This window comes from Mesoplodon bidens, assembly GCF_964165515.1.
Source record: "Mesoplodon bidens genome assembly, chromosome: 2".
In the NCBI taxonomy this organism is placed as follows: Eukaryota; Metazoa; Chordata; class Mammalia; order Artiodactyla; family Ziphiidae; genus Mesoplodon; species Mesoplodon bidens.
This window is the reverse complement of record NC_138177.1, coordinates 111009726-111028173: the sequence shown is the minus strand read 5'-3', so window position 1 is coordinate 111028173 and position 18448 is coordinate 111009726. Positions and strand designations below refer to the sequence as shown.

Here is an 18448-nt window from a genome sequence, read left to right as displayed (position 1 = left end):
CAAAGTAGTCAGGGGCAGAAGGAAGAGGAAAATTTAGGGGTTTTGAGTCATTAGTAATCCTAGCATTAGATACACAGTGGACATCATTAGCCAGCTAACTCTGCTAATGTCCCATGTCCTCAGTGAAAGAGGCAGTATCTGTTTGACTAAGGAAGGGACTGTTATCATTAGCCATTTGTGGCAGACATTTTTTTTTTCAAGTTTAAGATTCTAGCAGTAATACATATATATTCATTAGAAAGAGATTTATATAACATAGTCACTATCTAAATATACACCTTGATCATTTTATTATGGAATGAGTGAACATTTGTCCTTTAATTTTGCCAGAAGAAAAAAAAACTTCCTTTGAATTATACACAGAATGATGACAAAGTTATACGACTCGTAGTTTAAAAACAGAATTCGTTAGGTCCCCCTCCCCCTTTTCGCATATATTAGTTTTTAAAAAGTGACTTGAGTCATAATGAAGGTGTTGAAAAAGCAGACACAAAGACAAAAGTCCATTCAAACAGCCTTGGCAGGGGGAGGAAGAGTTTGCCCAACTGTGGAGTTCCTGGGTTGGGGCAAGGGAGAAGGGCATGCCTTGCTACGTCTTGACAAATGGAGATGCCACCGACATGAAGACAATCTCAAGCATATTTTAGATGTTTATTTCTGAAGGCCCTTCAAGGGGCTGAGAAACTAGAATGCCAGGTTGTGGGAGGATATAGCCTTTTTTTCTCATTGTTTTCTAATGTAGGTTAGTTAGAACCTCTAGAATACTGAAAGACCTCTTGTTTTCTATTCAAGGTAGAAGAATGGCAGTTATAGTCATTTAGGTCTAGAAGGACCTCAGAAATCACCTAATCCAGCATCTTCATTTTCCAGATCAGAAAACAGAGCCCCAGATAGATCCAATAACTTGACCAAGGTTAGCACAAGCTCTCACTGTTTTGCCAACCTCTACTGTGTGTATTGGAGAAGAGTGAGGGTGGGGAAGACAGCATTCCAACAGGTCTGTGAACCTTTCAAAATGCAAGCCAGACAAAAAGTGTATGCAGGGTACTTCCCTGGCAGATTTCAATCTACATGAATTAACTTGAAGATTTAAATGAAGATTTTAAAATGTTAAGATTATAATCACTACCCAGCCCTCTAAAAGTGTTCAGGTGTGAATACTTTGCAGAACGGTTTTCTGTTTTCTCAGGGGTGCTGGAGCCTATGAGGGGCTAGATGACTGCTGACAACATGGAGTGGGGGGTGGGAATTGAAGCCAGACGCTGAGAGGCCTCTCCTGGCAAGTGTCACCCGCTTGCCTCGACGAGCCACCCTCATTGTTTGCAGCAGACTACCTTTCAATTCCTTTGGCAGCTGAAGTCTATACTTTTCAGTGATGGTCCAGCCTGATGACAATTGTCCACAAAACCAAGGTTAGCCAGCACTGAACCTCCTTGGCTTCCCCCAAACGCTGTAAGCCTCAAAGCCCCAGAGATAGTTTGATGAATGAGCCCACACCCTTGGAGCTTAATAGGACTGCTATCACCACTCCACAAGGATGCCTACCATTTATTGAGCACTTACTGTATACAGTGCTCAAGACCTGTTATCTTGTTTCCTCCCAACATCAGCAATGCAAGGTGGGGGTAATGGCTCCCTGATTCAGAGATGAGGAAAGCAGAAGTCAGCCAAGGCTTAGTAACTCACCCAAGTAACTCACATGGCTAGTAAGTGGCAGAACTGGTTAAATTCTTGACTCTAAGACTCCAAAACCTCTGCCTCCTGGGTTAGAGCCCATGCAGGTAGAGCAGCATCCATGCACCCGCGTTCCAGATTTCAAGCTATTGTCAAAAGCCCTCTTAATTCTAATTTGTTTGGAATCCTGTCCTCTGAAACTTCATGTTTGTTATGCATACATATGACTTCCTTAGATTTCTCTGCAAATTTCTACCAAATAAAACCATATGCACTTCCATAGCAACACTGCAACACAAATATGGTGTGTAATCTTTGTCCACTGAAGTACACAGCTTGAAAAGTTAAAAAAAAAAAAAAAAACAACTACGTCTGTGTACAGTTGAACTGAACCCCATGGCAACAAATACAAACACAAACTAGGGTTCTTCTCTTTAAGACTTTTCTTTGCAGGCAATAATGTTAGAACATCAGAAACTGGGTTGTAACACTTGTGACTAAGCAGGGCCCCAGTTCGGTGACCGATGAGCCGCCGGGGCGGCGCGGGCCCTCCCGCGGGACAATGGCCCCTGCCCGCCGCGCGCGCGCGTCAGACCCGGCCCAGGAGCCCTGGCCGCCAGCGCTTGACGTACGCGGAGCCCCCGGGGCAGTGTCCCGGGCCTCGTGGAACCCGAAAGCCGCTTGAGCGACGGAGCCGGGTCAGGTCCACGCTGGAGGCCGGGCGCGACCTGACCCGCAGGAGCGCGGGTGGCGGTAGGGGAGGGACCGGGGCTGCGGAGACGTCCTTTCCTGCAGTCGCCGCGCGCTGCCTCCGCACCCCATTCATCCTCCCCACGACCGTCCCAGGGCGGTGTTGCTTTCAGCCACTTTTCCAAACGAAGTTCTCCAGCCTCAAGGAGGAGAGCAACTTGCCCAAGCAGACTCCGCTGGAAAGGAGCGGGCAAGGGATTTGAATCCAGGACTTTTTTTTTTCCTTCCGCTCTATTTCGCGTGGCTCCCGACTCCTAGGGCTCCAAGGAAGGTAATTTGCGCCCCTTCGCGCCCCGGGTTGTGATTCTTCTGCGATCAGCCGCCGGGTGCACCTCCTGGGGAACTCTGTGGGCGGAGGCATCGGCTGCGCTGAGTGATGCAGGTAAAGGAGGGTCTGTCTGTCTGAGGTCCCTGCTTCTCTTCTCTTATTCTCCCTCCTCCCAGTGCCCCAGCTTTTTAAGACTTTCTACGTCTTGACAAATGGAGACGTCACCCACATGAAGACAATCCCCAGCAAACTCTAGGCAACTGGGGTTGTGCAGTGATTTGCTCACGTTTCCCCAGGGAAGGGTCCAGCACTCACCAGCTGATGGGGATCGGGGGTGGATTTCACTGAGTAAACGCTATTCTCTGTGTTTCACATTCATGAACCAGAGAAACTTGTTAGGATCAGCTGCTAAAACCTGAACGCTCCTTGGCTGCCTCCTCACTGGACTTGTGCTGAGGTAACCAATTGACTACTGAGGGGATGGGGGGTGGGTAGGCTGAGGGACATCCAAGTGGTGATAACAAGAAAACCTCCCATTTCTGGAATACTTACTAGGTGACAGGTGCTCTGAGAAGCCCTTGATAACATTTCATCCCCACAAATCCGGGGAGGCAGATAGTATTATTTATTGTCATTTAACACAGGCGAGTTCCAGAGCTCTAAGGGGTCGTCTGTTCTGTCCAAGATCCTGCAGTGGCAGAGCCGGTTCTGCCCAGGGCTTCGGACTCCAGAGCCTGACCAGGAGTGATTTCCCCATAGAAGGGGGTGGAGGCCACTCAACAAAGACACACACAAGATTGTGCCAGGAGAGACCACATTATTCCTCAGACTCTCAGGCAGACTTGAACCAGCTTTAGGATATGGTGAGGGGGGGGGGAGAGGAGTAGGAACACCCCCGCTTCTTGCAGATCCAAAGAGGGGATCCAAGGTTCAGTCAGGAAGGCTCTTTTTTTAATCAATTGTTTTTTGTTTTCAGAACTAAAGTGGAAATGACCCAGTGAGGAAGGAAAATGAGCATGGCCTGCACCGGTCACACAATTAAAACATATACGCTGGCCAAAGGTACATCACTCCTCCACCCATCTTCGGAGAGAGAAGGGCCCTTTTTGACCGGGAAGCCTACTAAAGCATTCCACTGGGGAATTCTCTGCCCCTTCTGGAGAGACACTGTGAGAAAACCTTGTTCTTTAGAATGCAGCCACACAAAGGGTTTTGTGCAAATACCAAGCCATGATTCTATAAATGCAAAGAAGCATTAGGGATGATATGTGAACAAAAGCTGGACAGAGGATGCATGCCCAGATGCTGTCTTGGCCAGGTTGCAATTTGAATGATCTAATGTTTTCTGGCTCCTTCTTGCTTTGCTTTTCCAATTTGGTTTGAATATTTGCATTGCTGTATTATTTTTCCCTGTACAACTGCTGTTGTCTGTACACAATTAGGTCATTTTCATAGTTGGGTGAAGAGATATGGCAGACTCGAGATGAGCTGCAGCTGGTAGCTGGTTCCCTCCTGGGATGTGTATTTAGATCCCCATCCCTTTGGTCCCAAAGACACTACCTGCACCCAGCATCTAAAAGTTTTAATGTAAGTCATCCAACCAAGTGGAAAGAACCACGACATCCACTGTAATGGATGGGTAAGCACATCTTGTTTCTATAAGTTGTGGGTTGATTTGCTGATCTAATCATACTGTTCCTTGGGCCAAATCTAACCCTGTATTGCTATGCTCCAGACAAAAGAAAGGACTGTTTCCTGGCGGCCTGTGGCTTCTTGGTCTGTGGAAGGTCTGCTGAGGTAGACCCTGGGCAAGGGAGAAGGAAAGGAAATTAACAGGGTGAGGAGGAAGGACCAGCTGCCCCCAGAGGTGAGCCCAGAAATGCACGTATATGCTCAGGCCATTACAGAGGCTGGACTTTGAACTAGGACTCTGAAGAGTGAGAGAAAGGGGATCCCAAAGGAACAGAGGTTTATTTGGCGGATGAAAGCTGATCAGGGCCATGTTCACAAAGTGTTCTGCAATCCCTCACTGGTGTAAACTCTCACTGATAACACGCTGCACTGATAGAGCTTTCTCAACTAACTGGAGTTTGTGGCCCTTTGGGCAAGGCAAGGGCTAAATTTTATGTCCGTGCTACCTTTGAAATAAGGTTGGGCTAAACAAATGGAAAGGACAGTCTGTGATTATAGTCACTGGGGAAGCCCCCTGACTCTTAAAGTGCTTCATAATCAGTCATGACTGTACCCAGCTTACTGAATGGACAGGACAATCTCTCTGGCTTAGCCTTCTCACTGTTTCCTGCTTGCTTCCTCTCTCTGTACCTTAGATCTGAACCTGTGACATTGGCCTTGTTTCTCCTCTCTTCTTTCTTCTTTTTATCTAAACCACTCATTCACCACTCATTTACTAGATATTTGATCACCTTCGATGTGTCAGACATGTGCTAGATGCTGGGGTTACAAGTGAGTAAGGAGTCTCTGCTCTCACAGAGTCTGCAGTCTAATGAGGGACACCCCCCATGAAGTGTGATGGGTGTCATGTGAAGGGAAACCCACACTCAGGTGCTGAGTGATGGCTGAATGATGAGGCAGCCAACTCTGAGAGATGGGACACCTTACCCAAGCTCTCACAGAGGGACAATGACAGGGCTGGAGCTAAAGAGCTCATTCGGGAGTAGAAGCCTGGCCTCTTGCCACCACCTCCTTCCAGAGCCACACTCAGAATCTTCTCTTCTGGTTCGTTCTCATCCAGTTGCATGTGCATCATACTCACCCTTTTCCCAAGACTGAGCTATTCCCACCTCAGTAAAATTCACATTTGTCACTAAAGCCAGATGTCCATTCCATCTCTAAGAATTGACGTGCTGATAACTTGAACTGATAGACATAAAAGTACTTTGAGAACTAAACCACAACACAAACCAAAGTACCAAAACTACTATCTAACATATTAATTCAATCAATGAATCAGTCAAGGGATCAATCATCCATCAATACTAGGTTCTGTGGGGGTGGGACATGTCTTCATGTACAGTATGGCCCCATCCCTAAAGGAATTTGTGGACAAGTTGGTGGTAGAGGGTTAAAGAGGGAAGAAAGTCGGCATTTATTGCTTGTTGTGTAGTATGCACTGTGCTACCTGCTTTTCCTTACAGTATTTCAGATAATCCTCACAACAATCTAGGAGGTCAGAATGATTTTTCTTAATGTATGGATGGAATGCCCTCCCCCAATCCCTGTCTGTTCAAGCACAATGTAGCATAATAGCTAAAAGCCTTGGAACAGGACTCAAACTCCTTGAATTCGTATCCAGGCAGTGTCAGTTACTTTTTGTATGACTGAGCATATTACTCAAATTCTCTGTGTTTCAGGTATAAAGTTGGGGTGATAAGAATGGTGGCAATTTTATGCTTTGTTGTAAGGATAAGGTGACCATGCATGGGAAGTACTTGCCATAGTGCCCTGGTCCAGAGTAAGCACTAGATAAAAATTAGGTAATCTCATTATTATCCAGCTCCAATCCCTTTTTATCTGCAAAGCCTTCCCAGATCCCTCATCAGAATTGACCTCTTTTACTTCTGTATCCTCACATCACTGTGGGCATGCCTCAGCACATTCTTATGTGTACCTGGTTATTAGTGTCTGGCATGGAAAAAAACATTCAATAAATGAGGATAGTTGGATGAATGGATGTTTCTGTCTCCTAGAACTCTATCCCATGCTCATAGAAGGCAGGTAGTATTGTGTTTCTTGCTATAAGGCAGACTAAACACCTGGATAGCCTAAATAAAATACAATAAATATACTTCAAATGCCTGGCCAAACTCTCATGTGAATTAGGGAAATCTTCATGGACACACACACACATACACACACATAAAGAGGGGCTGGAATTTAGAGTGGTAAACTGCCACTGAAACTCTGCTACTCTGGGAAGTCTGTCTATCTCAGTGACTTTGGGCTTTGGTTTCAGGGGCTTTACGCAGGACAGGAGACAAGGCTTAGTGCCCTCAAAAGACAGTGAGTTGGAACTGAGACTTCTCATAAAAGTGAGACTCACAAGGGATACTACTCAATGAAAGCATAGACTAGAAAAAAACCCTATCTGCAATGAAGAAAAACAAGAAAATATCTATCTTGGCCTGTGCTCATAAGATGTTAAAATCACAAACTTCCCAGCTCACAGGTTTAGGGTTTGAATTTATATTATCTACATGGTCTGGGAACTTCAGCTGAAAATTAGTTTAAATTGGTCCCAGATTGGTAACATCTCAGAGCACCTGGCATCTTCACTGGAGGGATAGTCACCCAGGTCTCCTCACTGGAGTCTAACAGATAAAGCCCCACTGAACATGAGATCACAATCTAAAATTACAAACAACACTAGGAAACAAGCTACCATGAATGAAAGCTAGTAGAAACTACAGAACTAGACATTAGAACAGTTATCATATATGAAATATAAATTGCTTAGAATGTTTGAAGAAATAAAAAGGGGAAACAAAAACATGAAAAAGAATAAATAACATCTAAAAAGATCTGGCAGAATTGAGAAAGAACCAAAATACTACTTCTGGAAATAAAAAATACATAATTATTAAGATCAGAAACATGGTGAATAAATAAAAGTAGAGCAGATACAGGTAAAAAGAGAGTTAGGGAATTGGAAGATATATCTGAAGAATTTGCTCAGGATACAGCAAAAAAAAAAAAAGGCAAAAAATGGGAAGCATAAGATATTGAAGGGGTCAGGAAGAAAAAAATAGAATATGAGAAAGGCAGCATTTAGATAAAATGGCTAAAAAGTTTCCAGAGTTAAGGGTAAGAAATAGGACTTGTTTAATCTTTGAATCTAAAGAACTTTGGCAAGTGCCTGGAATATAATAGATGCCCAGTAAATGTTTGTTGAGTTGAATTGACACATGTTCTGTAAAACTTGCTTATCCATTACTTCATACACCTATTTATTTTAAAAATATTCACCAAAGATACAGTTGTGAACAAAACAGACAAAATCCTTGTCTTCATTGAACTTATGTTCTGGATGAAGAAGACAAATAATAAATAAGTAAACACATTAATAGTCAAGATATTTTTACACTGTAAGAAATGCTATGAAGGAAGTAAAAGGGTCATTTAACAGAAAGATTGGGAATAGGGTATCACTGAAGAAGCAAGAGCTCAATGATAAGAAGTCAAGTGAAAACATTACAAGTGAAGGATACAGCAAGTGCAAAGGCCTTGAGTGAGAAATAACTTGGCATTTTTGAGGAAGAGAAGTCAGTGTGTCTAGAGCTCAGTGAGTGACACAAAAAGTGCTCTGGGATGTGATCTGAGAGGTGGGCAGGAGCAATAGGATTTTTTTCCCCCTGAGAGCAGCAGGAAGTCATTGGAAGGTTTTAAGCACAGGAGTGATGTGTTCTGTCACCCTGAATACTGGTGTGGTAACAGATTGTAGTGGTAGCAAGAATGGAAAGCAGGGATCCCAGTTAGTGATTTTAGTCATTCAGGCAAGAGATGACAGCAGCTTGGACTAGCTTGCTGGACGTGAGTATGGAGAAAAGTGGAGGGATTTAGATATATTTTGGAAGTAGAAACAGGGTATTTGGAGTAGATATAAAAGGTGAAGGAAAGGGGAGGTGGGATCAAGCATGATTCCTAAGTTTTGGGATTGAGCAGCTGGGTGAATAGCGGTGCCATTTTCCAGATGGAGAAGAGTAGAAGAGTAGCACTGGGTGGGTATGGGGCGGGAACACGAAGCAGGAGTTCTGTTTTGCACACGTTAAGCTTGAGATTACTGTTAGACATCTAAGCAGACAGATGTATATGAGAATAAGGAGGAGCTCAGGAAAACGAGCCCCAAGCCAAGGGATGTTCCTATTTTGAGGCTTATGTTTCCTTCAGGATCTTCCTATAATGTAGGCTTGGACAGGGGTACATGTAGGGGACTGACCACTTCTAGCTACAGACTCTGTGGGAACAGGGTCGATGTAGCTCTGGAGTTCAGGAGACTCTTCTTGCCCAACTCAGCAGTGGAGCCTACAGTCTTCCAGGCCCACCTAACCCTCATGCTTTGGTAGCTGCTGTGGTTTTAAGCCAATGTGCTTTTTGAGGGAATGCCAAAAGACTGAGTACAGAAACAACTCAGTGACAAACTCAGGCGGTTCTTATGTGGGGAAGGGTGGAGAAGTCATCATATAATCTGGCTTCCACCAGCTCCCGCCCACTACCTCAGAGCACTGTATCTCAGAGATCCAAAGGAGTAGAGTGTCAAGAATATGATGCATCAGAGATGCAAAGAAAAAGGAGAACCCAGCATGAGGTAATGACCCAAAAATGCCATAGCCCATTACATAAGCGAAAGTGAAACCTCTGAGGAACAAATAAACAAAGGGTATCATATTGATATAAAAATACAAGAAGCTCACTCTGTGGTTGCTGACATACATCATTGTGGAAATAAACTCATGTCCAAAGTGACTACAGTTAAACTTGGAACCACATGACAGGAGCTTTAGGAAGTTCCAAAATAATCAAGGATAACTTGAACAAAGTAGCTTTCTTCCCCAGGCTTATGGCTTTGAGAGAAAGGACAAGCATCCTTCTCTGGAGAGGAGGGACCACAATTCAAGGGGACCAAGTGACTCAAGGTAGTTCATATGAAAGAAGGAAACTACCACTGCCTTGGAAAAGGACTGTAAGTTGACTGACATTAGTCAGGATTCAGCTCTCAAACCCATGAGACTGTAGTAGAATACTTCTTCTCAGCTACATATATATTCATACTTGCTAAGAAATTTTTCTCCTTTCATTTCTCAGGAAAACCAAGACTGTCACTTGATCCTGTACCTGATCATGTCACTCTGCCAACTAGGAAACTCAGAGCCAAACTGTGGCCCACCCTTAACTTATAAGTACATAAAACTTTAGGTAATATGTAGCTTGTGTGACCACCTCATTGTTGGCTTAATTTTGTTTTTTTTTTTTTTTTTTTTTGCTGTACGCGGGCCTCTCACTGCTGTGGCCTCTCCCGTTGCGGAGCACAGGCTCCGGACACACAGGCTCCGCGGCCATGGCTCGCGGGCCCAGCCGCCCCGCGGCATGTGGGATCTTCCGGGATCGGGGCACGAACCCGTGTCCCCTGCATCGGCAGGCGGACTCCCAACCACTGCGCCACCAGGGAAGCCCTAATTTTGTTTTTATACCCTTATTTTTCTTTCACCTCCCATTTTATGATTTTTTAAAAACCAGTATATTTAACATACCAGGTGTTTTGGAATGAAGTAGAATACAAGAAAATAAATAAACTTTCTGCCCAAACAGGCGGCATGAAAAACAGGTACCTGGTGCTGTTATGATATCTCAATGAACCAAACAGGTTCTAACTGCTGTCTGCTAGACATTAGGTAGACAGCAGTCTTGCTGCAGCTATAACACAATGGCACATTAAACGTTCATGAACAAAAGAGAAGGTATTCAAGGTAAGATGGGCAGAGCCAAGAAAAACAATCAGCTATGCAATTCCAACTGCTTTAGGGGTTGGTTTCCACCCAGCCTGGGAAAGCCTTCCAGGAGGAGCTCCTTTGGCCTGCCTAGGTGGTTCTCTTACAGAAACTTGGTTGTACCCTGGGCATGGCTAGTCCCTCAGCTTCCACCTACTGGGATCGACCAGACTCTTGCCCAGACAAGTGGGTCAGAACCCACCCTTGACCTCTGGAAAGGTTACTCTGCCTGCTATCTGATTATTTATTCACATTTTAGTAGTTTCATTCCTTTTTTCTGTTTTTAAAAAATTACAAAAGTAATACAAAGGCAATAAAAATTCAAATAATACCAAAATATGTAAAATATAAAATCAAACCTCCCCTTCTTTTCCTCTCTTCTCCCATTCCAACGCTCCTCCCCATTCATCAAAAGTAACCACCAATAACTATAGTATGAATACGTCTGGATCTTTTCTCTACACATTCAGACATATTTACATACACATACATGTGCTTATAAAGTCTGTGTATAGCTTTATTTTTTAAAAAATAATTTTTCTATTCACATTACTCTGTAACTTGCTTTTTGCAGTCAGTAAAACATTGTGGACTCTACTTCTGTTACAGGTATATCAACCACATTCTTTATAATGGCTACTGAATGAATCATGAAACTATACCATAATGTATTCAGCCTATTAAGGGACATTTAGGTTGTTTCTAATATTTTGGCAGGACAAATTAATGCCGCATCGAACATTCTTACATCTGTAACCTTTTACTTTTTTTATTCCTAAGAGCAGAACTGCCGGGTCAAAGGGTATGCATATGTATTGAATTTTGATTGGCACTGCCAAACTGCCTTCCAGAAAGACTGACCAATTTACACTTCTACTAACTATGAAAGGGTGGCCTTTGTTCACATTCTCATCAACAATGGATATTGTCGTTGTTTTTTTTTTTTTTTAATTTTGGCAGAACTGATTGGCAAGAGCATGGTAATTATTTTAGTTTGTATTTTCCTGATCAGTAGTAAGCGTGATCATTTTTAGTCTTTTGCTATGGCTACAATGAAAGACAAAGCTGAAGGAGCGGTTTTGGTTTATTTCTTTTAGATACAGATGACCAATCCAAACAGTGATATTTTCCGCTACTGATCGCTAAGAAGATCCACGTTTGAATGTTATACATTTCCATGTTAGGAAAGTCAGTCATAATTGAACTCCCGAGGTCAAATTGCACATGATGTTTATTCTGGGATTCACATAATGGCTTTGGCCCAAAACAATTAAAAGACGTCAGAACTATATTCTGATAATATTCCCTTGTATCAACATTATCATACTAGCGTTTACAAGTAACAGGAACAACTCTGACCAAGTTATGGATATAAGTTCATTCTACAATGGTTAGGAGCCCATGATTGGGCTAATTAATGGGATGACTGGCCCCCAGGAACCACCATGGTGGTCTCATAGCAGGCATGGTATGGCTGGGAGGTCACCTCCACACAGCAAATGTTTTAAGTTTCTTGATCTCTGTGCTCAAGAATCTACTTCTAGGGAGAAAGCATCTATTGGCTTAACTTGGGCCCCAGGAGAAGGCAGGCTCTTAATTACAGTCCCAACAGACTGAATCCAACAGGAAGAGATCCTTCTTCAGAAGGAAATTGGGGTATTGTTAGGAAGTGGAGTGGCTGCTAGTCAGCCAAAAACAAAAGAAACAAAACTATCCCCTACACTAATCTTTCCAACTGCCATTTCTTCTCTTTACCTTGTAAACCTTTCAGTTCCCACAGTCATCACAGACAATCTGACAGACAGCATAGCAAGCTGCTCTCACATCCAGAATGGGGACCTCATGGGGCAGAATAACAGAGACCATCTTATTCCTTGCATTTTGTGCTATGCTTGCTCAAGTACTTTCTACTATTCTGGCCCTGGGATCAAAACGCTTAAGTCTTAGAATAAGAACCATTTTCCTGAGAGGTTATAATATTGGCTTTTTCTCACTCTCCATTCTCCTTGGTTATCCTTGAATGCATAGACATTCTGTGTATTCATTAATTCATTCATTCACACATGTAACTACTATTTATAGAAAGCAACCTTGTACTAGACATTGTTCTAGGTGCTGAGGGAACAGCAATGAAATGGAAAGACAAGGTCTCTGTCCTGGTAACAGATGAGACTGGAAGGAGTAAGCAAGGTTGGAATTTGGACTTTGGATTTTACCTGAAAAGCAATAGAAAGCTATTCCAAGGTTTTGGGCAGGTAAGAAATATGATCAGATTATATTTTAGATACATTGTTCGAATTGGCATGTAGAGAATGGACTACAAGGTGATAAGAACAGAGGCCAAGAGACTAGTCAGAGGACCAATGTAGTAGCTGGACGAGAAAAGATGTTAACTTGCACTAGTTTGGTGGCCAAAGAGAGAAAGAGATGTGGACAGAATAAAGAGAGATTTAGGAGGTAGAATGAACAGGATCCTGTAGGTGGTGGGAGTGTTAGAGAGAAGGAAAGAGTCAAAGATACCTCTGACATTTCTGGCATAAGCAACTGGTTGAATAGTGACAACAATGCGTAACCCAGGAGGAGCTGGTTAGGGGCAAGTGGAGTAAAGGATGAATTAGCCGTGGGTCACACTGAGTACATGTGTGACTGTCGTGTCAAGTAAGCAGTTAGGTCGGGTCTGAAGGTCAGGAGAGAGATTCAGAATGTGGAGTTATCGGTGGTCACTAAGCCAAGGAGTTAGAAGACAGTGTCCAAGGAGAGGATGTAGACTGAACAGATGGGTCACCAACGTTGAACTCATACCTTCAATAAAGGAACTCTGGAATGGTTTGCGTCAGGAAGTGTAACTTCTATATTCTGTGGAGCCCCACATGAATTCTTCTCTGCTCCAGTTGTCTACAGTCTCCAATACCAGCCGGCCCCTTCATTTAAGGGGGTTAATAACTTAAGCAACATTAATGGTGGACCCACCATTTGGCCCAGACCGTAGAAAGATTCTCAGCTAGTTCTGCTCAGTTCCATCTTGTTTGGAGAGAGACGTGTTGCTCGTCATGCCCACATCCTCACACAAATTGTCCAGGTAAGTCTCCCACCTTCGGTTCAAGGGCTTACAGGTTTCCGGAGCCACTGGACACAGGGCTATACAGGCTATGGGTTGGTGTTGGTGGGATGCTGGGGTCTACCCTTGAGGATATCCCAGCCCCGAGTCCCTTCTACTCTGTTCCTTGGTCTTCATGGCAAATTTGAGGATCCTCTTCCCTTCAGACAGTCCTCTCTGGTGCCACTTGCCCCACTCGTCTCCCTTCGTCACACCAGGGTTAGGATATCTAGTCATTAACTATGGAAAGACTGTCCATTCAGTGGATCCTTTGGGTCTTTGTTTCTGTTTCCATCTGAAGTGCCCTTAGGTACCACGGAGAGAGAAGAAGGGGAAGGAAATACACAGGAAGCCCATTAATTGTCTGAGAACGCTGCCACACTTTCAGATGACAGGTTCACCTACAAATGTTTCAGGAATCAGCTAAGCTTCTGAAGTTCTTAATACTGCCAGGAGTAACTCAGAAGGCTGGGAGTACGGGTGGAAACATCAGACACGCAAGCTGTTGAAAACCACAGTTTTGGTAAATATATGCACCGTTGTAAAAAACGTTATTTGCAAAAATCTAGGTGTTTCCAGTCCGGCCCTCCCTATTAATCAAAGGATTTTCTTGAGCTCCATGGCCCGGTCTGCGATCCCAGTTCTGACCACTGCTGCCCATGCAAGTCTCAATGAATTCCTCTCAGAGCCGCCAGACTCCCTTGGCTGGCGACTTGTTCCTCTTGGGACAGTGTTTGCCTGAGCTGAGCAGCCGGGCCCCCAGCTGTGCAGGGCCCTCTCTCCGGTAAGAGGAAACCCTTTCAGCTTAGTCCATTAACACAAACATTCAAAAGCAAACATTCAAAAGCCACAGATCGTGTTCACATAAATAAAATAGGATTGAGAAAAGCTTCACCCCCAGAAACCAAAGGGGTGTTTAAAAAACTGCCCCTCTGCCGTCCAAGTAGGCAGGCAGCAAAGCCACAGCGATTCCAAAGGCTTGTGTGCTTGGTAGAGCTGGGTGGCTGAGGCCACAGGCCTTTGAAGAGGAAATGCCATCCCTGGGACAGGCAGGCAGCCAGCCCAAGTCTTGAAAGTACCAGAAAGAAGCAGAAAGCAGTGAAAGGGAAGGGGGAGCACAGCTGGGAAGTGAAAAATGGGAGGAAGGTGCAGGGAAAATAAATGGGGAGATTCTTCCTAACTGTGCTCCTCACACCCAGACCAAAGAGTCACTAGACAGAGCAATTCACTGTGCCCCTGAGACGGAGCTGAGGCGTGGAGAGTCCTGGGCAGCGGGCACAGCTCAGAGTGACTAAGGCTCTGAGGAGGGGTGTGTGTCCTCGCCGAGGGGTGGAGATGGGTGGTGGTGTCTGGGCTGAGAGATGCTTTTACTTTGAAAGCTTCGGAGGAAATTAACTTTACAAGGTGCCTCCCTGTCTCCCAGAGTTATTAAAAAAAAGGAGGGAGCAAAGAAGAAATGGAAAAATGGTAATACCTCAGGAAGGGCTGAGTGATCCCAAATGAAGGAAATGGAAGGCAGATTAAGTGATGAATGTGCAACCTCCGCTCAGGGAGGAAGAGCTCCCAGTGTGACCTTGTGCAAATGGGGAAAAACACACACACACACAAAGCACAACAACCAGTGTGGCCAAGGACAAAACACACAGAAACACATACATACACCCTCTGAAAATCTAGGATGAATGACTAATTAAATATCCTAAGAACTTCCAGGTAAAAAGTCTGTTGATACTTCTGTCTCAATAGGGCAGCACTGAACACTAAAGGAATGGCAGCGAGTAAGAGACGTGCTGTAAATCATGGGGTCCCGAGAAGGTACAAATCTGGGAGCCTTTGTGAGTCCTAACAATGGGGGCCATAGATGGATATCTAGACATCAATTGCTCTTTTGGTGACGAAGAGAAAAAAAAAGCACTATATCTAAACACTCTGCAAAAAAAAAAAAAAAAAAAAAAAAGCAAAGCCAACTGAAGTAATCCATTTCACAGGGTAGGAAACCAGGTGTCTTCCTATTTGTTAAAAATCTCGGATTTAAATTTTTAAAACCCTCCTGCCTGACAATAATCCTCAGATCAGATCAGGCCACCCTCGCCCAACTCTGGCAAGCCCTGTCAGTGTTTGAAAGCGCCATCCCTAGAAGCTTGTGCCTGTCCAGACACGTGCACCACAACTGTCTTACATTCAAAGTTGTGTTCAGGTGGGACAGCAAATCGCAGGGTTGGGAAAAATACAGCAGGAGACAAACAGCCCACTTATGGCACCTCTTCAGTCTCTTCACTTCTAAGCCCTCTAGTCCCCTAAGCCCCTTTGGATGGCAAAGCTAGGACCTTAATGCCTCTGGAGGTGACTCAGAGTGAGTGGCCTCCTAGTGGAGGGGCATCTTTGTGCTTCCAGACAGTGCTGAGTTTGCCTGGTGGTGCAGGAAACATCTCCAGCTGGTTTCTGCTGGCTCCTTCATCAAAGCTGCTCTCTGAACTTCTCTACAGGGGAAGCCCTTGGAGGCTTAAGAGTTTTCTTCACCAATTTAACAGAGTATCCTGACTGAATTACTTCAGGACAGATGGTGACCAACCAAAGTACACGAGGTCATGATGGACAGCTCCAGTCTCCATGGGCTAATTTTTATTTTCAACTTTCTAATTATTTTGTGTGTGTATCAATAGACTTACAAACAATCAGCCATAGCATATTGAGTGTTTAACACGTGCTAGATGCTTTATATATATTACTTTATGTAATTTTTAGCCTGAGACAGGCACCATATTATTTCCTGGGTTAATTGAGGCTCAGAGAGGAGGTACAGCTTGCAAGAGGAGATATGACTAGAAAATCACAGTCAGGATTTGAATTCAGTTCTATTTCACTCACAAACATGTTCCTTCAATCCGTATACTGGATTGGCTCCTGGGACCAAAGACGGATTTATTTCTGCAGCAGGGAGAAATTGGTAAGAAATCCCATGCTGAGCTGAACCTTTAACTAGTATAACTCGATGTTCTGTCTCTGACATCGACCAGCAGGAACAGTAGAGAGGCAAGGTTAGGACACTGTATTTAAAAAGTTGAATAATTTCCTATATATCTCCTGATCTCTCATTGACATATGTTGAGCCCATTCATATTTTCAGTCTACATCAATCTCTTGAATACTAGGTTCCATATGTTTATTATTTTCTACATTTATTACATTTTTATGTATCCTGAAATTACTTTTACGTTTCAAGGGACGCCCCCACTCTCTATTACTCCTGCATTTAATAAATTGGTTGATGGAATCAAGATCCAAAACAAAAACAAACAAAACCCCTCAACAGACTGAAATGAAAGAATGAAAATAAGTAAGAATAAATGACAAGTCATGAACTGAGGTTCAGTTAGTCAGCCAACTGACTACAGAATGATGGTGAAAAAAGATGGATGCTGCCACTCAATGGTCGGCCATAGATGTGGTGATCTCAGGCTGCCCAAATAGAAACACAGGGTCTAGGACAAAGTGTGGGAGGGCTCTAGTTTAGTCTACACTGTGTATATATTAAGGCATGTTCTAGACACACAGCTTTAATAGCAACAAATCAAAAAAGAATGATGAGAAAACCACATTTCATGAAAAGAGACCTGTGTGTGTGTGTGTGTGTGTGTGTGTGCGTGTGTTGAGAGAGAAGTGGAATTAACTGTCTTGAAACATTTGATGTTGGCGGAGCGGCTTCAGAGGGAAGAACTGGAACCAAACGGAAAGCAATTTCAAGCAGCTCAGTGTAAGAGAAAACTTTCTATCAGAACTGCCAAAACAGAATGTGCTGCCTCAAATGGTGATAAGCCTTCCATCCTTGGAGATATTAAAAAAGAGGCTGGATGACCACTTGTGAGAGATGCTTTGGAGGGAATTTTGACATTGGAGGTGGGTGAGGCTAGGGAGGTGACTCCATGACCTCTAGGCTCCCTTCCAGTTATGATTCCCTATTTAATATCTCCCACCCTTCATTCACCATCTGGGCAATCCCTAAAAAAGCCAGTAATCTCTCAAAGCTTCAATTTCCCCTTTGGTAAAAGCACTACATAAAACCTGTGAAATCACAAGTTTGATGTGAAAAATGCTAGTTATATTTTACTAGGATTCATAATTACGTATTTTTTTAAAATAAAAAATATTCATGAATCACGTAAAAATCCCCTTGCTTAACCCCCTGAGTCACCTTTGGAGGCCCTGGACTAGTTGATCTCTATGATCCTTTTGGTTCTGAGATCCTAAGATTCTGTGGTTCTGTGGATTTCAATCATATACTTTGAAGGTCGTGGCACACAGGGGAAAGCTGTTTGGAAAGATGACAAGACCACTAAAAGGAGATGCTCATTTGAATTTCCTCACATTCTCTATGTCACTTGGGAAATTTTGTCATTGCTGCAAATGAGGGAAAAGCCCTACAGAATGACTGCAAAATGAAAGCAAAAAGTTTTAACTAGGATCCTTCTCTCAGCTCTGCTTTTAGCTTGATTCTCAGGCTCGTTCCCCTGGTGGCACCAAAAATGGTCACAGCAGTTCTAAAGCTCACATCCCCACATGAGTTAGCCCAGTGAGGAAGAGAGATGGAGTTCTACCATTCCTAGCAAAAATCGGAGGCTCCCTCTAGTATGGATTTCCATGCCCATTCTTGAACCAATGACTGTGGCCGAGATGGTAGAATGGGGTGGGGGGCATCAATCCCAACTAGACCATACAGCTGAGGATGTGGGGAAGTGGCTCTCAAAGGAAATGTGGAGTACCACAGAGAAGGATTCAGCAACATTGGCTAGTCCAGCCTTTGGCTGCCTAACATCAACCCACAGGTTCCACACATACAGGTCACGTTCCTTCCCTAAAGCGACTTCATGTGAATCTTTTTATTATTAAATCTAGATCCAAGTCCAGTATTTCACATCAGTGTGCAAATTATGTCAAGTGACTCTTCATGGTTCAGTGATCTGTGGGTAAATAATAAGTTCAGCCACACCCTATATATAATAGGAGAGAGAAAACAGAACTGCAATAAAAATTCCAAATTGCAAAGAGGAGAATGTAGAACATCCAGTGGCTATCAGTCCTCACACATATTACAATCTTTTTGGACAGAAATGGCAGACTCCTTTATCTTGCAGTGAAGTGGAGGTCTGGGGCTGCCTC

The 18448-nt window shown here is 43.8% G+C and overlaps 1 long non-coding RNA gene across 1 annotated transcript; it reads left to right on the top strand.

The window, feature by feature from the left end:
- Positions 1 to 2283: 2283 nt before the first annotated feature.
- On the top strand, positions 2284 to 6379 carry LOC308612741. Its single transcript, XR_014015137.1, has 3 exons — positions 2284 to 2806; positions 3079 to 3149; positions 3669 to 6379. It is a non-coding gene; the product is annotated as an uncharacterized lncRNA (long non-coding RNA).
- The last annotated feature ends 12069 nt before the right edge of the window (positions 6380 to 18448 follow it).